Genomic DNA, 22,377 nt, shown 5'->3' with positions numbered 1-22,377 from the left:
GATTCACAAAGCCATCCTCACTGATAATCCAAGACACCCAAGTCTGGCAGAATGGGGACAGTATCAGTCCAGGTCCACTGAATCTAACAGCTTTCAGGCTGAACTGCAGACCTGTGTGCCATCAACGGCTGGTAATTCAGAAACCTCAGGGGCCCTTGAAAGACAGCAGCACTTGGGGGATCCTGCCCTGCTAGTGGCTGTGATGTCAAGTATGAGAACCTCAGGCTTTGCCAGAGCACTCTCCTTTCCCTATTATTACTGGCACACAACTACAGGACTCCAGTGTGTGTGTGGCAGGGGGTGTGGGGGGGACACAGTTATGGTACAGATATCTCATTAACTCCTCTGTGCCTCCTTCCCCACTCAGAGTGAAAGCAGATGGTACCCAGCAAAGCAGCTAAAGCCTTGTCAATTCCTAAATCTGCCAAACTAACCATCATGGATCCTTGATCTGGGTCTGCTCTGTAGGAACCCAGAACAGGATAGGCCTTTTCCTTCCCACAAGTTCCCAGCTCTTGAGCCCAGGTCTGGAAAGCTCAAGACCATCACATCCAGAAAGCTGCCCAGCCCTACTGGACTCACCATGTCTTTCCCAGCACCAGAGATTTCTCCATGATTTCCAGTGAGACCTAGGGCCTGCTTCCTTCTTCCTTGCTCTGGTCTCTCCACGCTGTGTATTGTCTCTCTCAACTAGACGCCTCAGTCTTGACCACATCTCTGTAGGTGAAACTTACAGCACTGAACTAATGTCCTAAGCTCACGTGGTGTTGCTACAACACTAGTGACATCACGGTATTCCAAGAGCTCTCCAGGATACAGTAGAATTCCAGAGAAGAGACTGCTGATGTCATGGGGCACAGCGTTTTCTTCCTTGCTGATTCTTCCTCAACTGACCAGAAGCTGAGGTTTCTTTCCAGGAGTCTCTGCTGTGACACAGGGAAGGGAAGGGAAGGGAAGGGAAAGGGAAGGGAAAGGGAAGGGAAAGGGAAGGGGAAAAGGGAAGGGGAAAAAAGGGAAGGGGAAAAGGGAAGGGGAAAAGGGAAGGGAAAAGGGAAGGGAAAAAGGGAGGGAAGGGAAAAAAAGGGAGGGAAGGGAAAAAATGGGAGGGAAGAGAAAAAGGGAGGGAAGGGAAAAGGGAGGGAAGGGAAAAAGGGAGGGAAGGGAAAAAAAGGGAGGGAAGGGAAAAAAGGGAGGGAAGGGAAAAAGGGAGGGAAGGGAAAAAGGGAGGGAAGGGAAAAAGGGAGGGAAGGGAAAAAGGGAGGGGAAAAAGGGAAGGGAAAAAAGGGAAGGGAAAAAAAAGAAGGGAAAAAAAGGGAAGGGGAAAAGGGAAGGGGAAAAGGGAAAGGAAAAAAGGGAAGGGAAAAAAAGGGAAGGGAAAAAAAGGAAGGGAAAAAAGGGAAGGGGAAAAGGGAAGGGAAAAAAGGGAAGGGAAAAAAAGGGAAGGGAAAAAAGGGAAGGGAAAAAAGGGAAGGGAAAAAAAGGGAAGGGAGAAAAAGGGAAGGGAAAAAAGGGAAGGGAAGGGAAAAGTGAAGGAAAGGGAAGGGAAGGGGAAGAGGGGACGGGGAAGGGGGATGGGGGATAAAGGGTAAGGGGTGAGGAAGGGGAAGGGGTGAGGAAGGGGAAGGGGTAGAAAGGGGAAGGGGTGAGGAAAAGGAATGGGTAGAAAGGGGAAGGGGGGAGGAAGGGTGAAGGCAAGGAAGGGAAAGGGGGAGGAATGGGAAGGGGAAGGGGAAGGGGGAAGAAGAGGAACGGGGGAGGAAGGGGAAGGGGGGAGAAAGGGGAAGAGGGGAAGAAGGGGAAGGGGGAAGAAGGGGAAGGGGGAGGATGGGGGAGGGGGGAGGAAATGGGAGGAAGGGGAAGGGGAGAGGAAGGGGGAGGGGGAGGAGGGGGAGGGGGGCGTAAGGGAAAGGGGGAGGAAGGGAAAGGGGGAGGAAGAGGAAGGGGGAGGAAGGGGAAGGGGGAGGAAGGGGAAGGGGAAGGGGAAGGGGGAGGAAGGGGAAGGGGAACAGGGGAAGAAGGGGAATGGGGGAAGAAGGGGAATGGGGGAAGAAGAAGAAGGGGGAGAAAAAGGAAGGGGGGAGGAAGTGGGAGGGGGGAGGAAGGGGGAGGGGGAGGAAGGGGGAGGGGAGAGGAACGGGAAGGGGGAAGGGGGAGAAAGGGGAAGGGGGGAGGAAGGGGAAGAAGGAGGGAGGAAGGAAAAGAAGGAGGGAGAAAGGGAAAAGAGGGAAGAAGGGAAAGGAGGGAAGTGAAAGAAGGGAAGGGAAGGGAAGGGAAGAAGGCAGGGAAGCTCCTCCTTCCAAAGCTAGAGATTTCTCTCTGCTTCATTAGAATCTTTTCACTACTTCACCCATGAAAAGTTGAAAGCTCATTTATAAATACTGACAATAGTTGGCCCTTCCCATCCTATGGGGAGGCTATTCATTACCCCCACATTTCCCCAGAATACTCTTGAGTAGGAGCAGTAGCAAATATTACTTAGAAGTATAGACATCGGCCGGGCGGTGGTGGCGCACGCCTTTAATCCCAGCACTTGGGAGGCAGAGCCAGGCGGATCTCTGTGAGTTCGAGTCCAGCCTGGGCTAACAAGCGAGTTCCAGGAAAGGCACAAAGCTACACAGAGAAACCCTGTCTCGAAAAAAAAAAAAAAAAAAAAGAAGTATAGACATCGAAGAAACAGAAAGTAAATACAGAATAACCTCCAGGGGGCCTGGCTGTCTCTGCCCTAGGGTATTAAAGGAATGCCAAGGGGTGGAGCAAAAGACCTCCCTGCAGCACAGCCAAGTGCAGACCATCTCAGACACCTGCACTCAGGCCCGTGGTCCAATCATCCTCTCTATGCAGACCTGCTGGGTAAAGCCACTAGGAAACCTGTAAATGGACTCTAATACCATTCTAATATCCATACCCAATAATATGAGAAATAAAGCATGCCAAAAATTGGTCAGGATTATGTAGAGGAGGAGAGTTGAGTCTCCTGAAGTAAACAAGTGCTTAGAGAAGGGTAAGGTTAAGGGAAGGTGGCCATTGGGAATTTGTAAGTGAACTGAGATGCTTATGAGACACAAATTGTTCTAGAATGTCCTCTCTACATGGTGTGTTAGTCAGGGCTCTGTAGCACAACAGAAGTTATAAAATGAATCTCTCTATACTGAAAAGGGATTTGTTATAATGACTTACAGGCTGTACTCTGGCTAATCCAACAATGGCTGGCTATGAGTGGAAAGTCCAAGAATCCAGTAGTTGCTCAGTCAACAAGTCTGGATGTCTCAGCTGTCTGCAGTCTATGCTGTAATCTCAAAATGTATGCTCTAATGCCAGTGAAGGAATGGATGTGCTAAGAAGGTGGAGGAATCAGAGAAAGAGGAAAAGCTTCCTTCCTCCAGGTCCTTCTATATGCGTTCAGCAGAAAGCATGGTCCAGATTATATCGCAATTAAAGATCTGAATTAAAGGTGTGACTTCCTACCTCAAAGATCTAGACTAGAAATAGATATTCCTACTTCAAATGAAGCAGAAATGGCCCACAGCTGTGCCCTCTATTTTCTGGGTGTTAGTTGACCTTAGATGTAGTCACACTGACAACCAAGAACAGCCATCACAGTTGTATTCTCCTGTTCACTGATACTCATGAGCAAATGACTTAGAGAGTGAAAGGAAGGACTGATGATGATCAAACATCACATCTGCATCACTTGTAGATCTCATGTCATGATGATGTTCAGTGGCCTTTTTATGACCATGGATGGCTAAAATAGGATGAAATGCCAGTCTGTGCTTTCTTGGGTAGGAGGGATCAACTAGAAAACCAGTTACAAAAGAATCTGGTCTATCTCTACAATTGAAGATATGAAATCAAATAATTATGTTATGTCTGGTAGGAAGTGTGTTGGAAAAGGGTCCAAGAGGCAGAAAATGGGTACTCTTTAAAGAAATAGGAAGAAAGCAAACACACTGGACCTGTCAGAAAGAGTGGGCTGTCAGAAGGAGCCTGTGAATTTGGACTTGAACTCCTCCAGGCCACATCTTGCTTACTCCATGCATTCTGAGAAAGGAAAAAAACTCCTACTGAAGAAAGGAGAACCCTGGGAAGACATCTGTGGGGTCTTCATTATAAACAACAGTAGCAGCCTCCTACTGTTTTCTAAGCAAAAATGATTTATTAAGATTTGAAGTATCTCTGGTGGTCAAAGAGGCAGGATTTGGAGACAGCAGCAACAGGAAACAAATCACACCCCAGAGTTAAATCATGTTACAGAGCTCACTGCTGGCACTAGCATGATGAGCATGCAGTATGTGCCACCAAGAATATTGCCTTTGTGCCTGGTGCTGGTTTAGAAGTTTTCAAAATCTATGGCTCCGAAAATGGGATACAGCCTTCCAGAAATCATCAAGCAGAATGGGCTCATCCATTTCTTTGGAACATAAGCTTATAAGGAGCAGGAATTCTGATGGGAGCTCCTCCACCAAAACACTGCACGGATGGCCAAAAGTGCTGTCAACCATCAGCTACTCCCTATGTCTACGCTACAGCCTCCAGAAGGGACTTCAATAGCCAAATTTACCAACTTTTCCTTTGTGGCTTGTGTGATTGTCACTCATTTTAAAGAGAGTGACATTTTCCAACATAAATTCTTTGTAATTATTCTTCACACATTAAAATTTCACTTTGGGCATAGAATTCTATTCATAGAGGATCAATTTTCTTTGCAGTAGGCTGAAGTTAATGTTTTCCCCTTTATGGCTTGCTGTGATGGCCAATCTTGGCTGTCTACTTGACACATAGTTCAAGATTTGACTTCTTCAGACTAGCTTGCAGGTATGCTTCTTGGGCATTTTCTTGATTGCTAATCGATGGAACCGGGCTCAGTCCTATGTGGGTAGCAGCATCCCCGGTATGTGAACCTGGGCCATAGAGGAAAGGTAGCTGAGCAGAGCAGTGAGCCACATTCTTCTGTGGTTTCAAGCCCCTGCCTTGGGATCATGCCTTGGCTTCCCTTGATGATGGACTGTAACCTGTGAGGTGAATAAACCCTTTACTTTCCCAGATTGGCTTCTGGATACTTATTAGAGCTTCAGAAAGCTAACTAGAACATTTGACATATCCTCAGGGCATGCTCTGTTGGCCCATCCTTTTCATTGCGGCCTGTACCCTATTCTTTCACCAATTACAAAGTTTAGGGACACTGCATCTGTTGCCATATCCAGTCTACCAATCTCACCCACTGCTTACATAACTCTATAAAATATTTTTTTATTTTTTGTCATCATATGACATATTTCTCGCTAATATGGCATGCTCCCATACTTTTCCCTATTAAAAAGTACCTCTGGATGTTCCTGCACTTTCTGCTCTATAAATTATTCTTTGCCCGTAATAGTGCAGTTATTGTTAGATTATGAAGTTCCAAAGAAAATAGTGATTTTTTGTACTCACATTTTCTAATTCAAGATTTATTGCATTAGTATTATCAATTTAGCAAAATTGACCTTTTCTATTACCTACTTATCCACCAAGTTTTAAAACCCCCCATTCATTTCAGTCTTGAAGTTCTCTCAGAACATCAGCTCTAAGGGTCTTGAATATATTTAGATTTCTCTTGGGTACTCCATAGCTGTTTTATTAATAGTGTCTTTAAAAGTATGCTAATCCAAATGTCTAATATGTTTTAAGCCTATTGTGAGTGGAATTGTTTCCCTGATTTCTTTCTCAGTTTGTTTGTCATTGGTATACAGGAAGGCCACTGACTATTTTGCATTCTTCCACTTCTATGAATGTATTTATCAGCATTAAGGGATGTCTAATAAATTATTAGTTTTATTTGTTTAGAATCATATCATCTGCAATAAGGACATTTTGAATTGCCTCTTTTCCATTGGTATCCTCTTTATCTACCTCAGTTGTCTTATTGCTCTAGCTAAGTGTTCAAGTACTGTATTGAATAGGGGTAGAAAGAGAGAATAACCATTTCTTGTTCCTGAATGTTTTGAAATGGTTTTGAGTTTTTTTCTATTTACCATGATGCTGCCATGGGCTTGTTGTACAATGACTTTGTTATGTTGAAATGTATCCTCTATATTCCTAGATTCTCCAGGACTTTCATCATGAATGGAGGTTGGACTTCTTCAAAGGCCCCCTTTTTTTTAATACTCTGATGGTCATGTAGTTTCTGTCTTTTATTCCTTTTATGTGGTGGAATAAATATGTTGATTTATGTATGTTGAATTATCCTTGCAGGTCTGGGGTGAAGATGATTTGATCATGGTGGGTGATTATTCTTTGATGTGATCCTGAACTTGATTTGCAAGTATTCTATTGAGAATTTGTGTGTATATGTTCATCATCATAATTGTCCTGTAATTCTATCTACCTATCCATCTATCTATCCATTATCTATCTATCTATCTATCTATCTATCTATCTATCTATCTATCTATCTATCATTCTACTTATCTATTTATTTACATTCTTACCTATCTATGTTTCTATCTGTCTCCTTCCCTCAACATCAGTGTGTTCCTGGCACAAAGAAGAATTTGGACGAGATCCTTCATTTTTTATTTTATTGGATAATTTGAGGAGTTTAAGTTGTACTTTAAATGTCTGGTCAAATTCCACACTGATTTTGTCCTGCAATAGTCTTCTTTTAGTTAGGCAATTTTTAATTACTGTTTCTATATCATTAATTAGTAAGGGACTATTTAAATTATTCATGTTATCTTGATATAACTTTGGTGGATCACAGACATCTAGAAATTCATCAATATTTTAAAACGCTTTTTCCAATTTGGTAGAATGAATCTTCTTAAGGATTGAATCCCCCTCCGTGTCTCCTTTTTCCTCCTGTGTTTTATTTATTATTTTCATCCTCCTCTTCCTATTGGTTAATTTGGCTAAAGGTGTGCCCATCTTGTTAGTGTTTTCAAAGAATAGACTCTTTGTTTCACTGTATCTTTATATTTTTCTGTTTATTTCACTGATTTCAGCAGTATTTAATGGGACATCTGTATCATACCCTTTCCACAAGGCTCAAAGACCATCATGAAAGATGAGGCAGAAAGATTGTAGGAGCCAGAGGTCATGGAAGACTAGAGCAAACAGTGTCTTCTGGCCATGACAGGACCACTGCACTCATGACCCACAGCACCTGTGGTCACTTATACAACATCAAGCCAGTCAACTTTCCAGCATAGAGTGGGAAGGGTGCTTGAACCCCTACTCCTGACTGATGACCTACGGATGAACAATGGCTTCTGGGAGAAGGAGAGTCAGCTTTCTTCAAGAGTCTGCCACTGGAGTTATTAAAACATAATTTAATAACAAAGATACAAAGTTGGGCATCACAGATGTGGGGGCAGATTTGAGGTGAATTACTTGGAGTTGGGGGGTGAATATGATCAAAATGCAGTCTATGCAATTCTCAAAGAATAAGTAAAAATACATTGAAGTATACTCATTAAATTATTAATGTAAAGAATGTATTATTATATAGGGATCTTTTATTAAATAACTTTAATGAATTCTGTGAACTCCATTGTGTTTCTCCACTTGTGGGTTCACCCAGGGAGCATTATCTATTCTGCTACTAACAGTGTTTTATTCCAAATGGCAGCCTACAAAATTGATAAAGGATTTTTTGTTTTATTTTTATTTTATTTTATTATTATTATTATTATTATTATTATTATTATTATTATTATTATTGGTTTTTCAAGACAGGGTTTCTCTGTGTAGCTTTGCGCCTTTCCTGGAACTCACTTGGTAGCCCAGGCTGGCCTCGAACTCACAGAGATGTTTTATTTTTTGAGACAGGGTTTCTCTGTGTAGTTTTGGTGCATGTCCTGGATCTTGCTCTGTCGACCAGGCTGGCCTCAAATTCACAGAGATCCGCCTAGCTCTGACTCACTAGTGCTGGGATTAAGGCATACACCACTATCACAGGGCTGGGAAAGGGATTTTTATCAACTACATATACAATAGAAGGCTAATATCTAAAATATGTAAAGAGCTAAAAAAAAAACCCCTGGATATCAGGAAAATGAATGACACAATTAAACTTGATTTACAGAAAAAACAGAGAATTTTCAGTAGAGGAAATTCTTGTGTCTTGGAAACAGTTTTAAAAAAGGTTAAGTATCCTTAGTCATCAGGGCAATGCAAATCAAAACTATTGAGACTTCACATTTCATGAGGCAGAAGAGAGGAGATTAATAAAATAAACAACATCTAATGTTGGCCAGGATATGGAGTATGGAAAACCCTCATCCATTGCTGGTAGGAATGCACACTTGTACAGCCGCTATGGAAATAGGTGTGTAGCCTTTTTTTGGGAAGATAAGAATCGATTAAGACCCAGCTCTGCCACTCTTGGTGTAAACCTAAAGGATGCTTCACCTACCACAGAGACACTTACTTGCTCAACCGTGTTCATTGCTGCTGTATTTATAATAGCCAGAAAGTGGAGACATCCTAGGTGTCCCTCAACACATGAATGTCTAAAGAAAATGTGGTTCACTTACAGAGATGGGCTATTACTAAGCAGTTAAAAAGGAAAAAGAAAACCATGAAATTTGCAGGTAAATGGATGAAGCTAGAAAAAGTTATCCTGAGTGAGATAACCCAGACACAGAAAGACAAATAAGGTATGTTTTCACTTATATATGGATGTTAGCTGTTGAGTCCAAGATAAATAAGTTACAATCTGTATATGCCAGGTTAGGTATGTAATAAGGGACTTAGTGGGAGGGACAGATCTCCACCTAGGGGGAATAGAATAGATTGTTATAGATGGATGAAGGACAGAGTCTGGAACAGGATGGTCAAATGAGGGGGGAGAGGGAAGAGGGGGCTGTGAAGAAATATAAGGAGGGAGAAGTAAAATTAAGGGCCATGTGAGGGATCTTATGCATGTCTAATACAGTAGAACCACTCTAATAAATATATATATATATATATGAGGGATGTAGATGGAACAGCCAAAAAGAAAAAAACAAAAAATCAGGAAGACAGAACCCCAAATGAATATCTCTTGTCACCAAATGAAGCTTCCAATATTGGCGCTGGGTTACATTTAGTCCATTTGTTGGCCTAATGAGACCAGTTGGACCCCATAAAACCCAAGGTATTGTAAGGCTATTGGTTGCTCTCCATAAACTGACAGGAAGGTGCTATTCTTGAAGATGACACCATCACAACTCATTGAACATAGATCAGTCAAGCTGATGCCTCCTTAAATCCCTCACCACATAAGGACTAGATTTCATGGCAGTGGAAGGGACTCTGCCCATGATCAAAGAGAAAAGTAACACCAACCCAGCTACAATGGTGACTGCATCCAAGATATGATGGTGCCGTAGTAACAAACTAGTCTGAGAAACCAACCAGTATCTGTCTTGAATAAGGCCCACTCCATGAGATGGACTCATACCAAGCACTGTGTGCATCAACAAGACCTGAGACTGGACAGGCCAGGGTCCACAGGGAAAATCAAATACTACTGTTCTGCTTAAGGAACATAGCAATAAAATGACTCCTAACAATATTCTGCTGTACTCATAGATAATGCCTTTCTCAGCCCTCATCAGAGCAGCGCCCTCCTGAGGCAGATGGGAACAAATACAGAGACTCTCAGCTAGAGCATATGCAGAGAGGAAGAGATCCTGGAAACTCAACTCTAAACAGGACATCTCCACTCAAACTCCTCCCATCAGGACTTAGGGAACCTTGTGGAAGAGGAGGTGAAAAGAGTCCCACAGCATACTGCAGATGGTGAGACCACGGTCCATCTACTGAGGGGAAGCACAGATGTGGAGTGGGGCCAGACTAACCCTGAGAAGAGCTGCACTGCATGTGTTTCACAGGGCAGAGCTGGAGAGGGAGGAATGCCCCATCCATCTGGAATCCAGAAGATCACATGAGTACCAGATGCTGGACATTGGGCTGTAGGATTTGGATTATTATAGCTGGATTTTGGTATTGTTATCATCTTAAAATTTGTGTGCTCCAGCTCTTCTCTTGTGGAATAAAAAAATATCTAATTTTTTGTTTGTTTTACCAGACCCAATTAATAAACTTTTGTTTTATTTGTTTTTTAGAGACCTTGTACTTTTGAGTTGTTGTAATATTTAAAGATTGTGGGATTTTTAAAACTTATACTGTGTTTTATATTACGATATTATCATAAGAATTTGGGGAACAAAAATAAATGGTTATGATGTTCAAGTGATGTGTGTTTGTGTGTGTGTGTGTGTGTGTGTGTGTGTGTGTGTGTGTATGTGTGTTATGCTGACAAGGAATAGAAACTCCTAGCTAAGTTTATCTCTCAACTTGAAGCAGCATAGCAACAATGGAAATGAGAATTTCAGTATAGAACCTGCATGGATCAGAAGGCGCATTAATCACAGAGAAATTTTCTTTCATAGTTTTACATTATTATACTGGATAAACATTTTCTGTATTACAATAAGTTTACAGCATGTGTAATTTGTATTTGATAATAACTTTTATGGCCTGAGCACTTAGGGTTGGATAACATATGAAGGGATTTTTTCCTAGGAAAGGTTAATTTTTTCACCTAGATTTTTGAAATATTGTGGGCACCACTTCCCTGTCATATATAAAAGAAAGTACCTCAGAAATAAGATTAAGTTTAAAATTTTCGTTGAAACATATTTCATGTTATTATGTAAAACAGTGGGGTTTTTTAATTTTATTGGATAATTTAATTTAATTTTACATATCAGCCCCGGATTACCCTGGCCCCCCTCCCATTCCAATCTCATCCAGGGCAAGTACTTCCCTGGGGATTGAGTTCAACCTGGTAGATTCAGTTCAGGCAGGTCCAGTCCCCTCCTTCCAGGCTGAGCTAAGTGCCTCTGTATAAGCGCCAGGTTCCAAACAGCCAACTCATGCACTGAGGACAGGTCCCAGTCCCAGTGCCTGGGTGTCCTCCCAAACAGTTCAAGTTAATCAACTGTCTCACTTATCCAGAGGGCTCCTCAGCTATTGGTTCATAGTTCATGTGATTCCATTCGTTTGGCTATTTGTCCCTGTGCTTTTTCCAACCTTGGTCTCAGCAGTTCTCGCTAATACAAACCCTCCTCTTTCTCGCCAATTGGACTCCTGGAGCTCCTCCACCTGGGGCCTGGCCATGGATCTCTGCATCCAGTTCCTTCAGTCATTGGATGAGATTTCTAACATGACAATTAGGGTGTTTGGCCATCCTATCACCAGAGTAGGTCAGTTCGGGCTTTCTCTCACCCATTGACAGTAGTCTATTGTGGAGGTATCTTTGTGGATTTCTGTAGACCTCTCTAGCACTTTGCTTCTTCCTACTCTCATGTGGTCTTCATTCATCATGATCTCTTATTTCTTGTTCTCCCTCTCTGTTCTTGATCCAGCTGAGATCTCCCACTCCCCAAAGTTCTCTTTCCCTACAACCTTGCCCTTCATTACCCCCACTCACGTCCAGGTTGTTCATGTAGATCTCATCCATTTCTCTGTCATTGGGCGATCCCTCTGTCTTTCTTAGAGTCCTGTTTTCTAGGTAACCTCCCTGGAGTTGTGAGTAGCAGTCTAGTCACCTTTGTTTTACATCTAGTATACTCCTAGGAGTGAGTACATATCATGTTTGTCTTTCTGTGTCTGGGTTACCTCACTCAGGATGATTTTTTTCTACATCCATCCATTTAGCTGCAAACCTCATGATGTCATTGTTTTTCTCTGCTGAGTAGTATTCCATTGTGTCTATGTACCACATTTTATTTATCCATTCTTCAGTTGAAGGGCATCTAGGTTGTTTCCAGGTTCTGGCTATTACAAACAAGGCTGATACGAACAAAGCTGAGCAAGTGCCCTTGTGGTATAATTGAGCATTCCTTGGGTATATGCCCAAGAGTGGTATTGCTGGGTCTTGGGGAAGACTGATTCTCAATTTTCTGAGAAAGCACCATATTGATTTCCAAAGTGGTTGTCCAAGCTTGCATTCCCACCAGCAGTGGAGGAGAGTTCCCCTAGCTCCACATCCTCTCCAGCATAAGCTGTCTTCAGTGTTTTTGATCTTAACCATTCTGACAGGTGCAAGATGGTATCTCAGAGTCGTTTTGATTTACATTTCCCTGATAATTAGGGATGTTGAGCAATTCCTTAAATGTCTTTCAGTCATTTGAGCTTCCTCTGTTGAGAATTCTCTGTTTAGTTGTATAGCCCATTTCTTAATTGGAATGTTGGGCATTTTGATGTCTAATTTCTTGAGTTCTTTATATATTCTGGATATCAGCCCTCTGTCAGATATGGGGTTGGTGAAGACCTTTTCCCATTCTGTAGGCTGTTGCTTTGCCTTGTTGACTGTATCCTTTGCTCTACAAAAGCTTCTCAGTTTCAAGAGATCCGTCCCATTGATTGATTGTTTCTCTCAGTGTCTGAGCTACTGGTGTTATATTTAGGAAGTGATCTCCTATGCCAATGCGTTCAAGACTACTTCCTACTTTCTCTTCTATCAGGTTCAGAGTAGCTGGATTTATGTTGAGGTCTTTGATCCACTTGACTTAAGTTTTGTGCACTGTGACAGATATGGATCTATTTGCAGCCTCTACAGCTTGATATCCAGTTATGCCAGCACCATTTGTTGAAGATGCTTTATTTTTTCCATTGTTCATTTTTGGCTTCTTTGTGAAAAATGATATGTTCATAGGTGTGTGGATTAATGTCAGGGTCTTCAATTCGATTCCATTGATCCACATGTCAGTTTTTATGCCAGTACCAAGCTGTTTTTATTACTGTAACTCTATAGTAGTGTTTGAGGTCAGGGATTTTGATGCCTCCAGAGGTTGTTTTATTGCACAGGATTCTTTTGGCTATCCTGGGTTTTTGTTTTTCCATATGAAGTTGAGTATTATTCTTTCCAGGTCTGTGAAGAATTGTGTTGGTATTTTGATGGGGATTGCATTGAATCTGTAGATTGCTTTTGGTAAGATTGCCATTTTTACTATGTTAATCCTGCCTATCCATGAGCATGGGAGATCTTTCCATTTTCTGACATCTTCTTCAATTTCTTTTTTCAGGGACTTAAAGTTCTTGTCATATAGGTCCTTCACTTGCTTAGTTATTGTTACCCCAAGGTATTTTGTATCATTTGTGGCTATTGTAAAGGGTGATGTATCTCTGATTTTCTTCTCAGCCTGTTTGTCAATTGTATATAGGAGGGCTACTGATTTTTTTGAGTTGATCTTGTACCCTGCTATGTTGCTGAAGATGTTTATAAGCTGTATCAGTTCCTTGGTTGAATATTTGGGGCCACTCAAGTGTACTATCATGTCATCTGCAAATAGGGAAAGCTTGACTTCTTCCTTTCCAATTTGTATCCCCTTAATCTCCTGATGTTGTCTTATTGCTCTGGCTATAACTTCAAGTACTATATTGAATAAGTATGGGAGGAGTGGACAGCCTTGCCTTGTTCCTGGTTTTAGTGGAATCGATTTGAGTTTCTCTCCAATTAATTTGATGTTTGTAGTGGGTAGCCATTCCAGCTTTGTTCTGGAAGTTCCAACCCCCATTGAGAGTTTGACAACTGTCACGCCTACAAGGCGGGGCTAAGGGAGGTGCCTGGGAACCCGAGATACGGATGGGCGAAAGCTCTCTTGGTTCCAGGACGCTGGATGGTGGAGGTGGACAGAGGAGAGCTCCAGAGAACACCGCTGGATTGTGATACACCTTCCCCAGACCCCGCGCGACCTACCTATCCCTTAATTTGTAAGTTACGCCATTAAATAAATCTCCTTTTAACTACGTGGAGTGGCCTAAATAATTTCACCAATAGATGTTGGCTGTTGGCTTGCTGTAAATTGCCTTTATTATGTTTAGGTATGTTCCCTGTATTCCTGATCACTCCAAGACCTTTATCATGAAGGGGTGTTGGATTTTGTCAAATGTCTTTTCTGCATGTAGTGAGATGATCATGTGGGATTTTTTTCTTTGAGTTTGTTTATATGGTGTATTACATTGACGGACGTTCGTATGTTGAACCACACTTGCATCCCTGGAATGAAGCCTACTTGATCATGGTGGATAATTGTTTTGATGTGTTCTTGGAGTCTGTTTGCCAGTATTTTATTGAGTATTTTTGCATCAATGTTCATGAGGGAGATTGGTCTGTAGTTCTCTTTCTTTGTTGCATCTTTGTTTGGTTTGGGAATCAGGGTAATTGTAGCCTCATAGAAGGAGTTTAGTAATGTTCCTTCTATTTCTCTTGTGTGGAACAATTTAAAGAGTATTGGCATTAACTCTTCTTTGAAGATCTGGTAGAATTCTGCACTGAAACCATCTGGTCCTGTCCTTTTGTTGCTTGGGAGACTTTTAATAGAATCACTTATTCTGTTTCCTTAGGGGTTATTGGACTATTAAAATAGTTTACCTGGTCTTGATTTTAACTTAGGTATGTGGTACCTATCGAGACAATTATCCATTTCTTTTAGATTTTCCAGTTTTGTGGAGTAGAGGTTTTTGAAGTATGACCTGATGATTCACTGGATTTCCTCATTGTCTCTTGTTATGTCCCCCTTTTCATTTCTGATTATGTTAATTTGGATGCTCTCTCTCTCTGCCTTTGGTTAGTTTGGATAAGGGCTTGTCTATATTGTTGATTTTCTCCAAGAACCAGCTCTTTGTTTCATTAATTTTTTGTGTTGTTCTCTTTGTTTCTATTTTATTGATTTCAGCTCTCAATTTGATAATTTCCTGGCATCCATTCTTCCTGGGTGACTTTGCTTCTTCTTGTTCTAGAGCTTTCAGGTGTGCTGTTAAGTTACTAGTGTGAGATTTCTCCAACTTCTTTATGTGGGCCATTAGTGCTATGAATTTCCTCTTAGCAGTGCTTTTACAGTGTCCCGTAAGTTTGGGTATGTGGTATCTTCATTTTCATTGATCTCTAGGAAGTCTTTAATTTCTTTCTTAATTTCTTCCTTAACCCATTGGTGATTTAGTTGAACATTATTCAGTTTCCATGGGTTTGTAGGTTTTCTGTAGTTTTTGTTGTTGTTGAAATCTACCTTTACACCATGGTGTTCTGATAGAATGCAGGAGGTTATTCCAATTGTGTTGTATCTGTTGAGATTTGCTTTATGGCCAATTATGTGGTCGATTTTAGAGAAGGTTCCATTGGGTGCTGAGAAGAAGGTATATTCTTTTTTGTTAGGATGGAATGTTCTGTAGACATCGATTAAGTCCATTTGAGTCATAACATCAGTTAAGTCTTTTATTTCTCTGTTAAGTTTCAATTTGGCTGATCTGTCCAGTGGTGAAAGTGGGGTGTTGAAGTCTCCCACTATTAATGTGTGGGGTTTTATATGTGGTTTAAGCTTTAGTAATGTTTCTTGTACATATGTGGGTGCCCTTGTGTTTGGGGCATAAATGTTCAGAATTGAAACTTCATCTTGGTGGATCTTTCCTGTGATGAGTATGTAATGCCCTTCTTGATCTCTTTTGATTGATTTTAGTTTGAAGTCTATTTTGCTGCATATCAGGATGGCTACACCCGCTTGCTTCTTAAGATCATTTGATTGGAATGTCTTTTCCCAGCCTTTTATTCTGAGGCGGTGTCTGTCTTTGAATTTGAGGTGTGTTTCTTGTATGCAGCAGAAAGATGGGTCTTTCAAGCAAAATTAGTGTAACTCAAGGAGGTGGTCAGCTTCATTGACTGTCTCAATCCATTATCAAGGATCAACTTCAGAAGTAAATCATTTATTTAAATTTAAACAGCATTAAATTAAGATTAATAATTAATATGAAGTGAATTGTAGTCTATCAGAAGTTGTCTTAGAATAACATGATATATGAAAATGAGCATGGGAGAGGAAAGTTGTATAGTTTCAAATGTTTGTTAACCTATCAATCCAGATAATTTATTACAATGATTGTTTGTTGTTATTGCATATCAAACAAGTTGGCTCTTTTGCTGTGGATGATGAGACTTCCCGACTAAGGGGAAAATATAACAAATAAATTTATTTTTGTATTTTCAAAGGAAAACATCTTGTCAATATAATGGTATATTATAGATTGTGGAAATTGTACATGAATTATTTCCAACGGTTTTAGAACAAATTATTGGCACAGGGTAGACCTTTTAACATTCCCGGTCGGAGATATCTTCTATTATATCTCTTAAAAAGCTAAGAAGAATTATAAGTACATACCATGGAGGCAAACTTTTCCCTATCCTTTTCTTGTAGAGGTATAGTGAAGGAACAGTTTTTTAAGACAATAGTATAACAGGCCATTCTTTAGGTAACAGAGAAGGCAAAGGCATTCCAGGCTGTAGAGAGCCCATTGATTGAATTATTTTATTTATGGCTCTCAGATGTGTCAGCATTCTCCATTTTCAATAACAAATACAGGAGAATTACAAGGACTGAAGTCCCACACCACCTCACAGGTTACAGTCCATCATCAAAGGAAGCCACGGCAAGATCACAAGGCACGGGCTTGAAACCACAGAGGAAAATTGCCCATTGCTCTGGTCAGCTACCTTTCCTCTATGGCCTAGGCTCTCTTGTCTAGGGATAGACCTACCCAGAGGGCTGTGCCTTCCAAAATCAAATAGCAATCAAGAAAATGTCAAAAAAGCATGCTGCAAGCCATTCTGATGGTGTAAGTTCCTCAACTACATGTCAAGTAGACTTCCAATAGTAGCCATCATAGCAAGCCATAAAGGAGAAAACATAAGCCTCAGTTTGCTGCAAAAAAAACTTGATCATTGATGAATAAAATTCTATGTCCAAAGTTAAACTGCAATTGTAGAAAGAAAATTTAAAAGGATTTATGTCAGAAAATGAAATATTTAAAATATTGAGTGAACATAAGCCCGAGCCACAAAGGAAAAGTTGATAAATTTGACTATTGAAATCCCTTCTGGAGGCTGCAGGATGAACATGGGGAGGGGATGTTGGCTGACGACACCTTTGTCCATCCTCACAGTGTTTTGATGGAAGATTGAGAAGCCCTAACCCTTACTGCAGAGACCAGGTCCCAAATACAAGCCTGAATCATCAACTGGATGCCAGAGCTTATGTTCTAGAGAAATGGAGGAGTCCATTCTGCTTGATGACTTGGGGAAGGCTGCATCTCATTTTCAGAACTGTAGATGTTGCAATCTTCTGAAGCAGCACAAGGAACATTGTCTAAAGCCAGTATTCTTGGGGACACACACTGCAGTGCCCTTGCTCATCATGGTAGTGTCAATGGGAGATCTGCAATAACATTTAGCTCTGGACTATTATGTAGTTCCTGGTGCTGCACTTCCAGATCCTGCCTCTTTGATCACCAGTAAACTTCAAATCCTAATAAATCATTGTTTTCTTTGAAAGCAACTGGAGTCTTCTAGCTGTTGTATAGAATGAAGACTCCACAGAAGTCTTTTATGGCCCTCTTGTGTTAAGAGGGAATTTTGGCTTTTTGTGGTTTTTTTTTCATTTGTCTTTCCTTTTCAGGATGCATGGAGTGAGCAAGAATGTGTCTGGAGGATTTAAAGTCAGAAACACGTGCCCTAGTAACACCACTCTTTCTGAATGCTGCAGTGTGTTTGCTGTGTTGGGCCTTTCTTCCTCTTTCTAAAGAAGACACATTTCTCACTCCTGGGCCCTTTTTCACCACAGTTACTAAAAGGGACATCATACTTATTTCAATGTCTAATCTCCTATTGTATAGAAACTGGATTTCCAGCTGATCCCTTGTTCCCAAGTACCAGAGATGGGTGTTTAGTCCTATTTCAGCCATGCATGGCCATAAGGAGGCCAATAAAGTCATCATGACCATGGGATCTACAGCTGAACCAGATGTAACTTATGATTATTGTCACTCCTTCCTTTCACTCTCTAAGGGAGCCATTTGCTCAAGAATATTAGTGTAGAGGGAAATACAACCATGATGGCTATTCTTGGTTGTCCATGAGAGTACATATGATAATAACCAAAATCAAAATATATAGAGCACATCTATGGGAGATTTCATTTGAATTAGGAGGATCTACTTCTAATCCTGCTCTTTGAGGTAGGAAGTCACACCTTTAATTCAGACTTTAGCCCAGATGTAATCTGGACCACTCCTTCTGCTGGAAGGTTGTATAATGAAATGGAAGAAGGAAGATTTACTCTTTCTCTGCTTGCTCTTGCCTTGTGAGCACATCCATTCCTTCACTGGAGTTAGAACCTACTTCTTTAAGATTACATCATAGACTGCAGAAAACTAAGACTTCTTGTCTTGTGGATTGAGCAGCTACTGGATTCCTAGACTTTCCATCATAGCCATCCTTGTATAGTCTGGACCACAGCCTGGAAGTCATTCTAACATATTGCTTTTCTAGATATAGAGAGATTCAGTTTATAACTTCTATTACTCGAGAGAGCCCTAATACACCAGGCATATAGAGAAGACATCCTAGAGCAGTTTGTGTCTCAGCGATATCACAGGTTCCCAATGGCCACCTTCCCTTAACCATTCTTCTGGTGATGCTTTGGTGTTGGCCTTCATGGCTCCTATAACATCTCAGTAATGAGAGTAAAATAGCAAAAATTCCACTTCTCTCAAATGGAATGCAGAGTAATACAATTAAATGAGTGCCTCAGATGTAGAGATTCAAGGATAAGTGAGGAATGGACACAAATCCCCATGTCTTAGCTTTTGTGGGCCATGACCAGTCTCCCGACCCACATGAAGATCAGAGGACAATTTGTCAGAGGTTTGTTGTCTCCTTCAATCATGTGGGTCCCAGGGAAGGAACTAAGGCCCATAAGCCTGGCAGCAAGTGATTTTGCCCACTGAGCCAATTGTCCAGCTGAACACATCATCCATGGAATTGAATGAGCTTTATATATATATATATATATATATAGATGTTCTGTGTGTATATATGTTCTTTATTCATGAAGAGTAGATTATTTCTACCCTTGTTTGACAGCACCATTTTGGGACTCCACAGGATTATTTCCTTCACACATTAATCTCTGATTCAGTCTCAGACTTCAGATCAGGTTCAGGGGAGCTTCACAAGAATACAGAACTCATCTGGAAAAACCCTCTTCATCAGTACACAGTGGGATCAGTTGTGGGAAAAGAGCGGCATCAACCATCCCTCTCCCTTCCTAGCCTTGCACAGGCGTGCTCTCCATCAGAGGCACATGGCTTTTCTGCAGGCTTCATCCCCTCTGGCTCTTCTGAAGCTTCCTCCCAACACTTAGCTGGAGTGTCAAGAGGGACTCCTAACCACACCTACACCACCAGGATATCTTCTCATTTCTGCATTTCATCAGATGACCCTAATCTTTATTGTCATCCAATGTGAGATGTGAGAGATCTGCTCCAACGCTGATAATAAGTGATGGTGGAGCAGGATCCTGAACCAATGAACACCTTGCATGGATGCATGGCATCCTAAGACAATTACCACCATGCCTACATCATATATTTGTCCCTACAGAACTCCTGAACTTTCTCTTTGGTTTGTGCTGATTCATTCCAACTAATACAGCACATGTGGCTAGAAAGAAAAAAGCCAAGTGTAGGAGCTGAAGAGATGGCTCCTTTACTTTGAGTAATTGTTTCTTTCCCAAAGAAAAAACAGAGCAGCTAAAAAGCATCCTCCAGTTTCAAGAGGAATTTGATGCCCTCTTCTGGTCTCTGGTGGAATTGCATGCATGCAGTGTACAGCCCTTCAGCAGGCATAAGGCCAATACATGTAAATAAAACAAAGAAATCTTAAAAAAAAGATTGCAGTAATGCATCATTAAGGCCTACAGCAGCAAAAAAAAAAAGATCACTTATCTTTGTATTCAATATGTCTATTATTTGGTTATCACACAAGCTATATTTCAAGAAAATCAGAGGCAGATAGCTCTGGTTTTTTAATTTGTTATTTTTTAATGTTTTATTGATTCTCTCTTGGTTTCACATCATGCATCTCAATCCCACTCTTCCAACTACCTGTTCCCTTGCATCTGTGCTGTGCCCTTGGTATCTCCAATCTAAAATAAAATAATATAAAGAAAAATGCAAAATCCAAAACCAAAAGAAAACAAACAACAATCTTGCTGAAGAATATGTAGTGTGATCCAGTGAGTCACACAGTACATCTTTTAGTCTATACATCTTTTCTTGTAAGTGTTCTGGCCTCTGACTTCTCCTATACTGTCAATAATCCACCCTCACTGGGACTCCTCTTTTATAGAATGGTTGTCTGTGTCATGGAGATCCTGCAGCTCTGATCTGCAGATCTGGGCCTTTCACATGCTCCTGCAGTTCATAGATGAAGAGGGTGTTAGGGTGGGATGACTTGTAGCCCTTGTTCTGAACCTGGGTGGTAGCTGGGTTAGTGAGCCCACCGCTTTCCCTCATCTTCACCACCTGAGCAACACTGCCCCAGCTAATTCACCAAATGCAGCAGGCAGAAGGAACAGAGCCCAATTCTCCTCCTTTTATGCCCTCACATCTGGGTCACGCACACTCAGACAACAAGAACCCACTCTGCTGTTTGAACTGGTAAGATGCTGGGCCAATTTTCCCAATTGTTGCAGATGGTCAGGGACAGACCCAGCTCTTCTGTTCTCAGGCCCCAGAGGCCAACTCTCCCACCAGCTTCAGATAGCATGTGCTCAGGTGGGGCAGGCATCTTTCCCTCACCCTTGACAACACAGGTCAGAAGAAGGGGAGCAGAGTCAGCTCTTCTGCTCTCACACCCTCAGGGCCAGCTCTCCTGGACCACCACTAACAAGGACAGCTCTACATGCTGCTCAGTCCAGGTGCAGGACCCACTCTCCAAGTGCTGCCATTGATGAGGGGCAGATCCAGTTCTCTCTAGTGCTGCAGCCTGTGAGGGGTAGGGTTAACTTTTTGAATCCCTATCCTGTCTTCAATGGCAACAGGAGCCACTGACACCAACATAAACTGAAGCTGTGGCAGGGTACAGGTTCCAGACATGGCCCTTAGCAGCAGTCTAGGCCTAGAGGACACCATGGCCCCTGGTGGCAGCACAGGCCACTGAGAGCTGTATGGCCCTGGAAGAAGTACAGCCCTAGAACATTAACATGATCTTAAGTGGCTACTCACACACTAACTACTTCTGTGTATCTCTTGGTTGACAACACAGTCCATGGAAATGAACATAGAACCAGGTTGCATTTGCAACATGAACCTAGACATGATCCTAGGCTGCATCCTGAGTCTGCATTTCTCCATGGCCCTGGTTGGCAATGCAGGTCACTCAGAACAGCATGGACTGATCAGCAGGCCCCAGATATGACCATGTGGCTGCCAAGATTCCAGGAATTTGCAATGTCTTTGATGGCATTAGGAGCCTGGGACATCAATGCAGACCTGGTTTCAGCAGAGACAAGGACTCAGATGTGGCCCTTGGCAAGCTTCCTGGCACAGATGTCACTATAGTCCTGTGTGGCAGCACAGTCCTCTAAAACACGCACACTGCCCCTGTGGGATCATATCCTTTGACAGTACCATAGTCACAGGTGGTGCCCAGACTGAAGGTGGCTGCAGAGCCCTCAGTGGTAACAGGAGTCACAGATATCAACACAGAGGCTCACAGCTGTGTCAGGGCCATGGACAAAATATGGTCCTTGGATGCCCAGGCAGGGACATCACCATGGCCCGGATGGCAAGCAGGACTTGGAGTTTTTGCATACTCCCTTAGTAAATGTTTGGATTTCCTGAGAGGCATTAGAGCAGTATTGTTGTGTTTCTCATTAATATGGTTCACAGGATCATTTCATAAAATGTGTATACAGAATACTATAGTTTAGGGATAGCTAAAGTTATGTCCAGAAAGAACAGTATGGATACTTTTTCTATCACGCAATGGGTATACACAGAGTTGGAAACACCATCCACATCCAAAGCCCTGTGTATCGCTGGCTTGGCTGGGAACTCACTATGTAAGCCAAGCTGGGCACACTGAAGTTCTGAAGTTACAGATGGTTCTGGAGCTATAAGAGTGAAACATCACACATGACCTAGAAGCTGATATTAAGAGTGAAGAGTTGGAAACTGTGTGTTTAGAACAACTTGACGTCAAGATAGTCTTCCGTGATGGATTTCCCACCACATGAGGAGGGCTAAGGACTCAGTGAGCTTGCCAAATCATGGACATTAAACTGACAGAAAAAGTCTTGCTCACCAACATCTCTACCCTTCACATTATTGTATCCTTCACAAGGAACACATTCTGTTGAATGTCAGGGTTCGCAGTAACTCTTGTCTCAGGTTTTCTGTGTCTCAAGCTCATTCGTGATGCTTTCTTTTCTTCAGGAGTACTGAGTCAACAGACCATGGATGTGATGGGGCTGGACCACCTGGAGGTCAGCTGGTGTCTGTCTCACTGGT

The sequence above is a fragment of the Peromyscus eremicus genome, chromosome 9, assembly GCF_949786415.1.
Source record: "Peromyscus eremicus chromosome 9, PerEre_H2_v1, whole genome shotgun sequence".
Taxonomy (NCBI): domain Eukaryota; kingdom Metazoa; phylum Chordata; class Mammalia; order Rodentia; family Cricetidae; genus Peromyscus; species Peromyscus eremicus.
Note: the sequence above shows the minus strand (reverse complement) of the source record.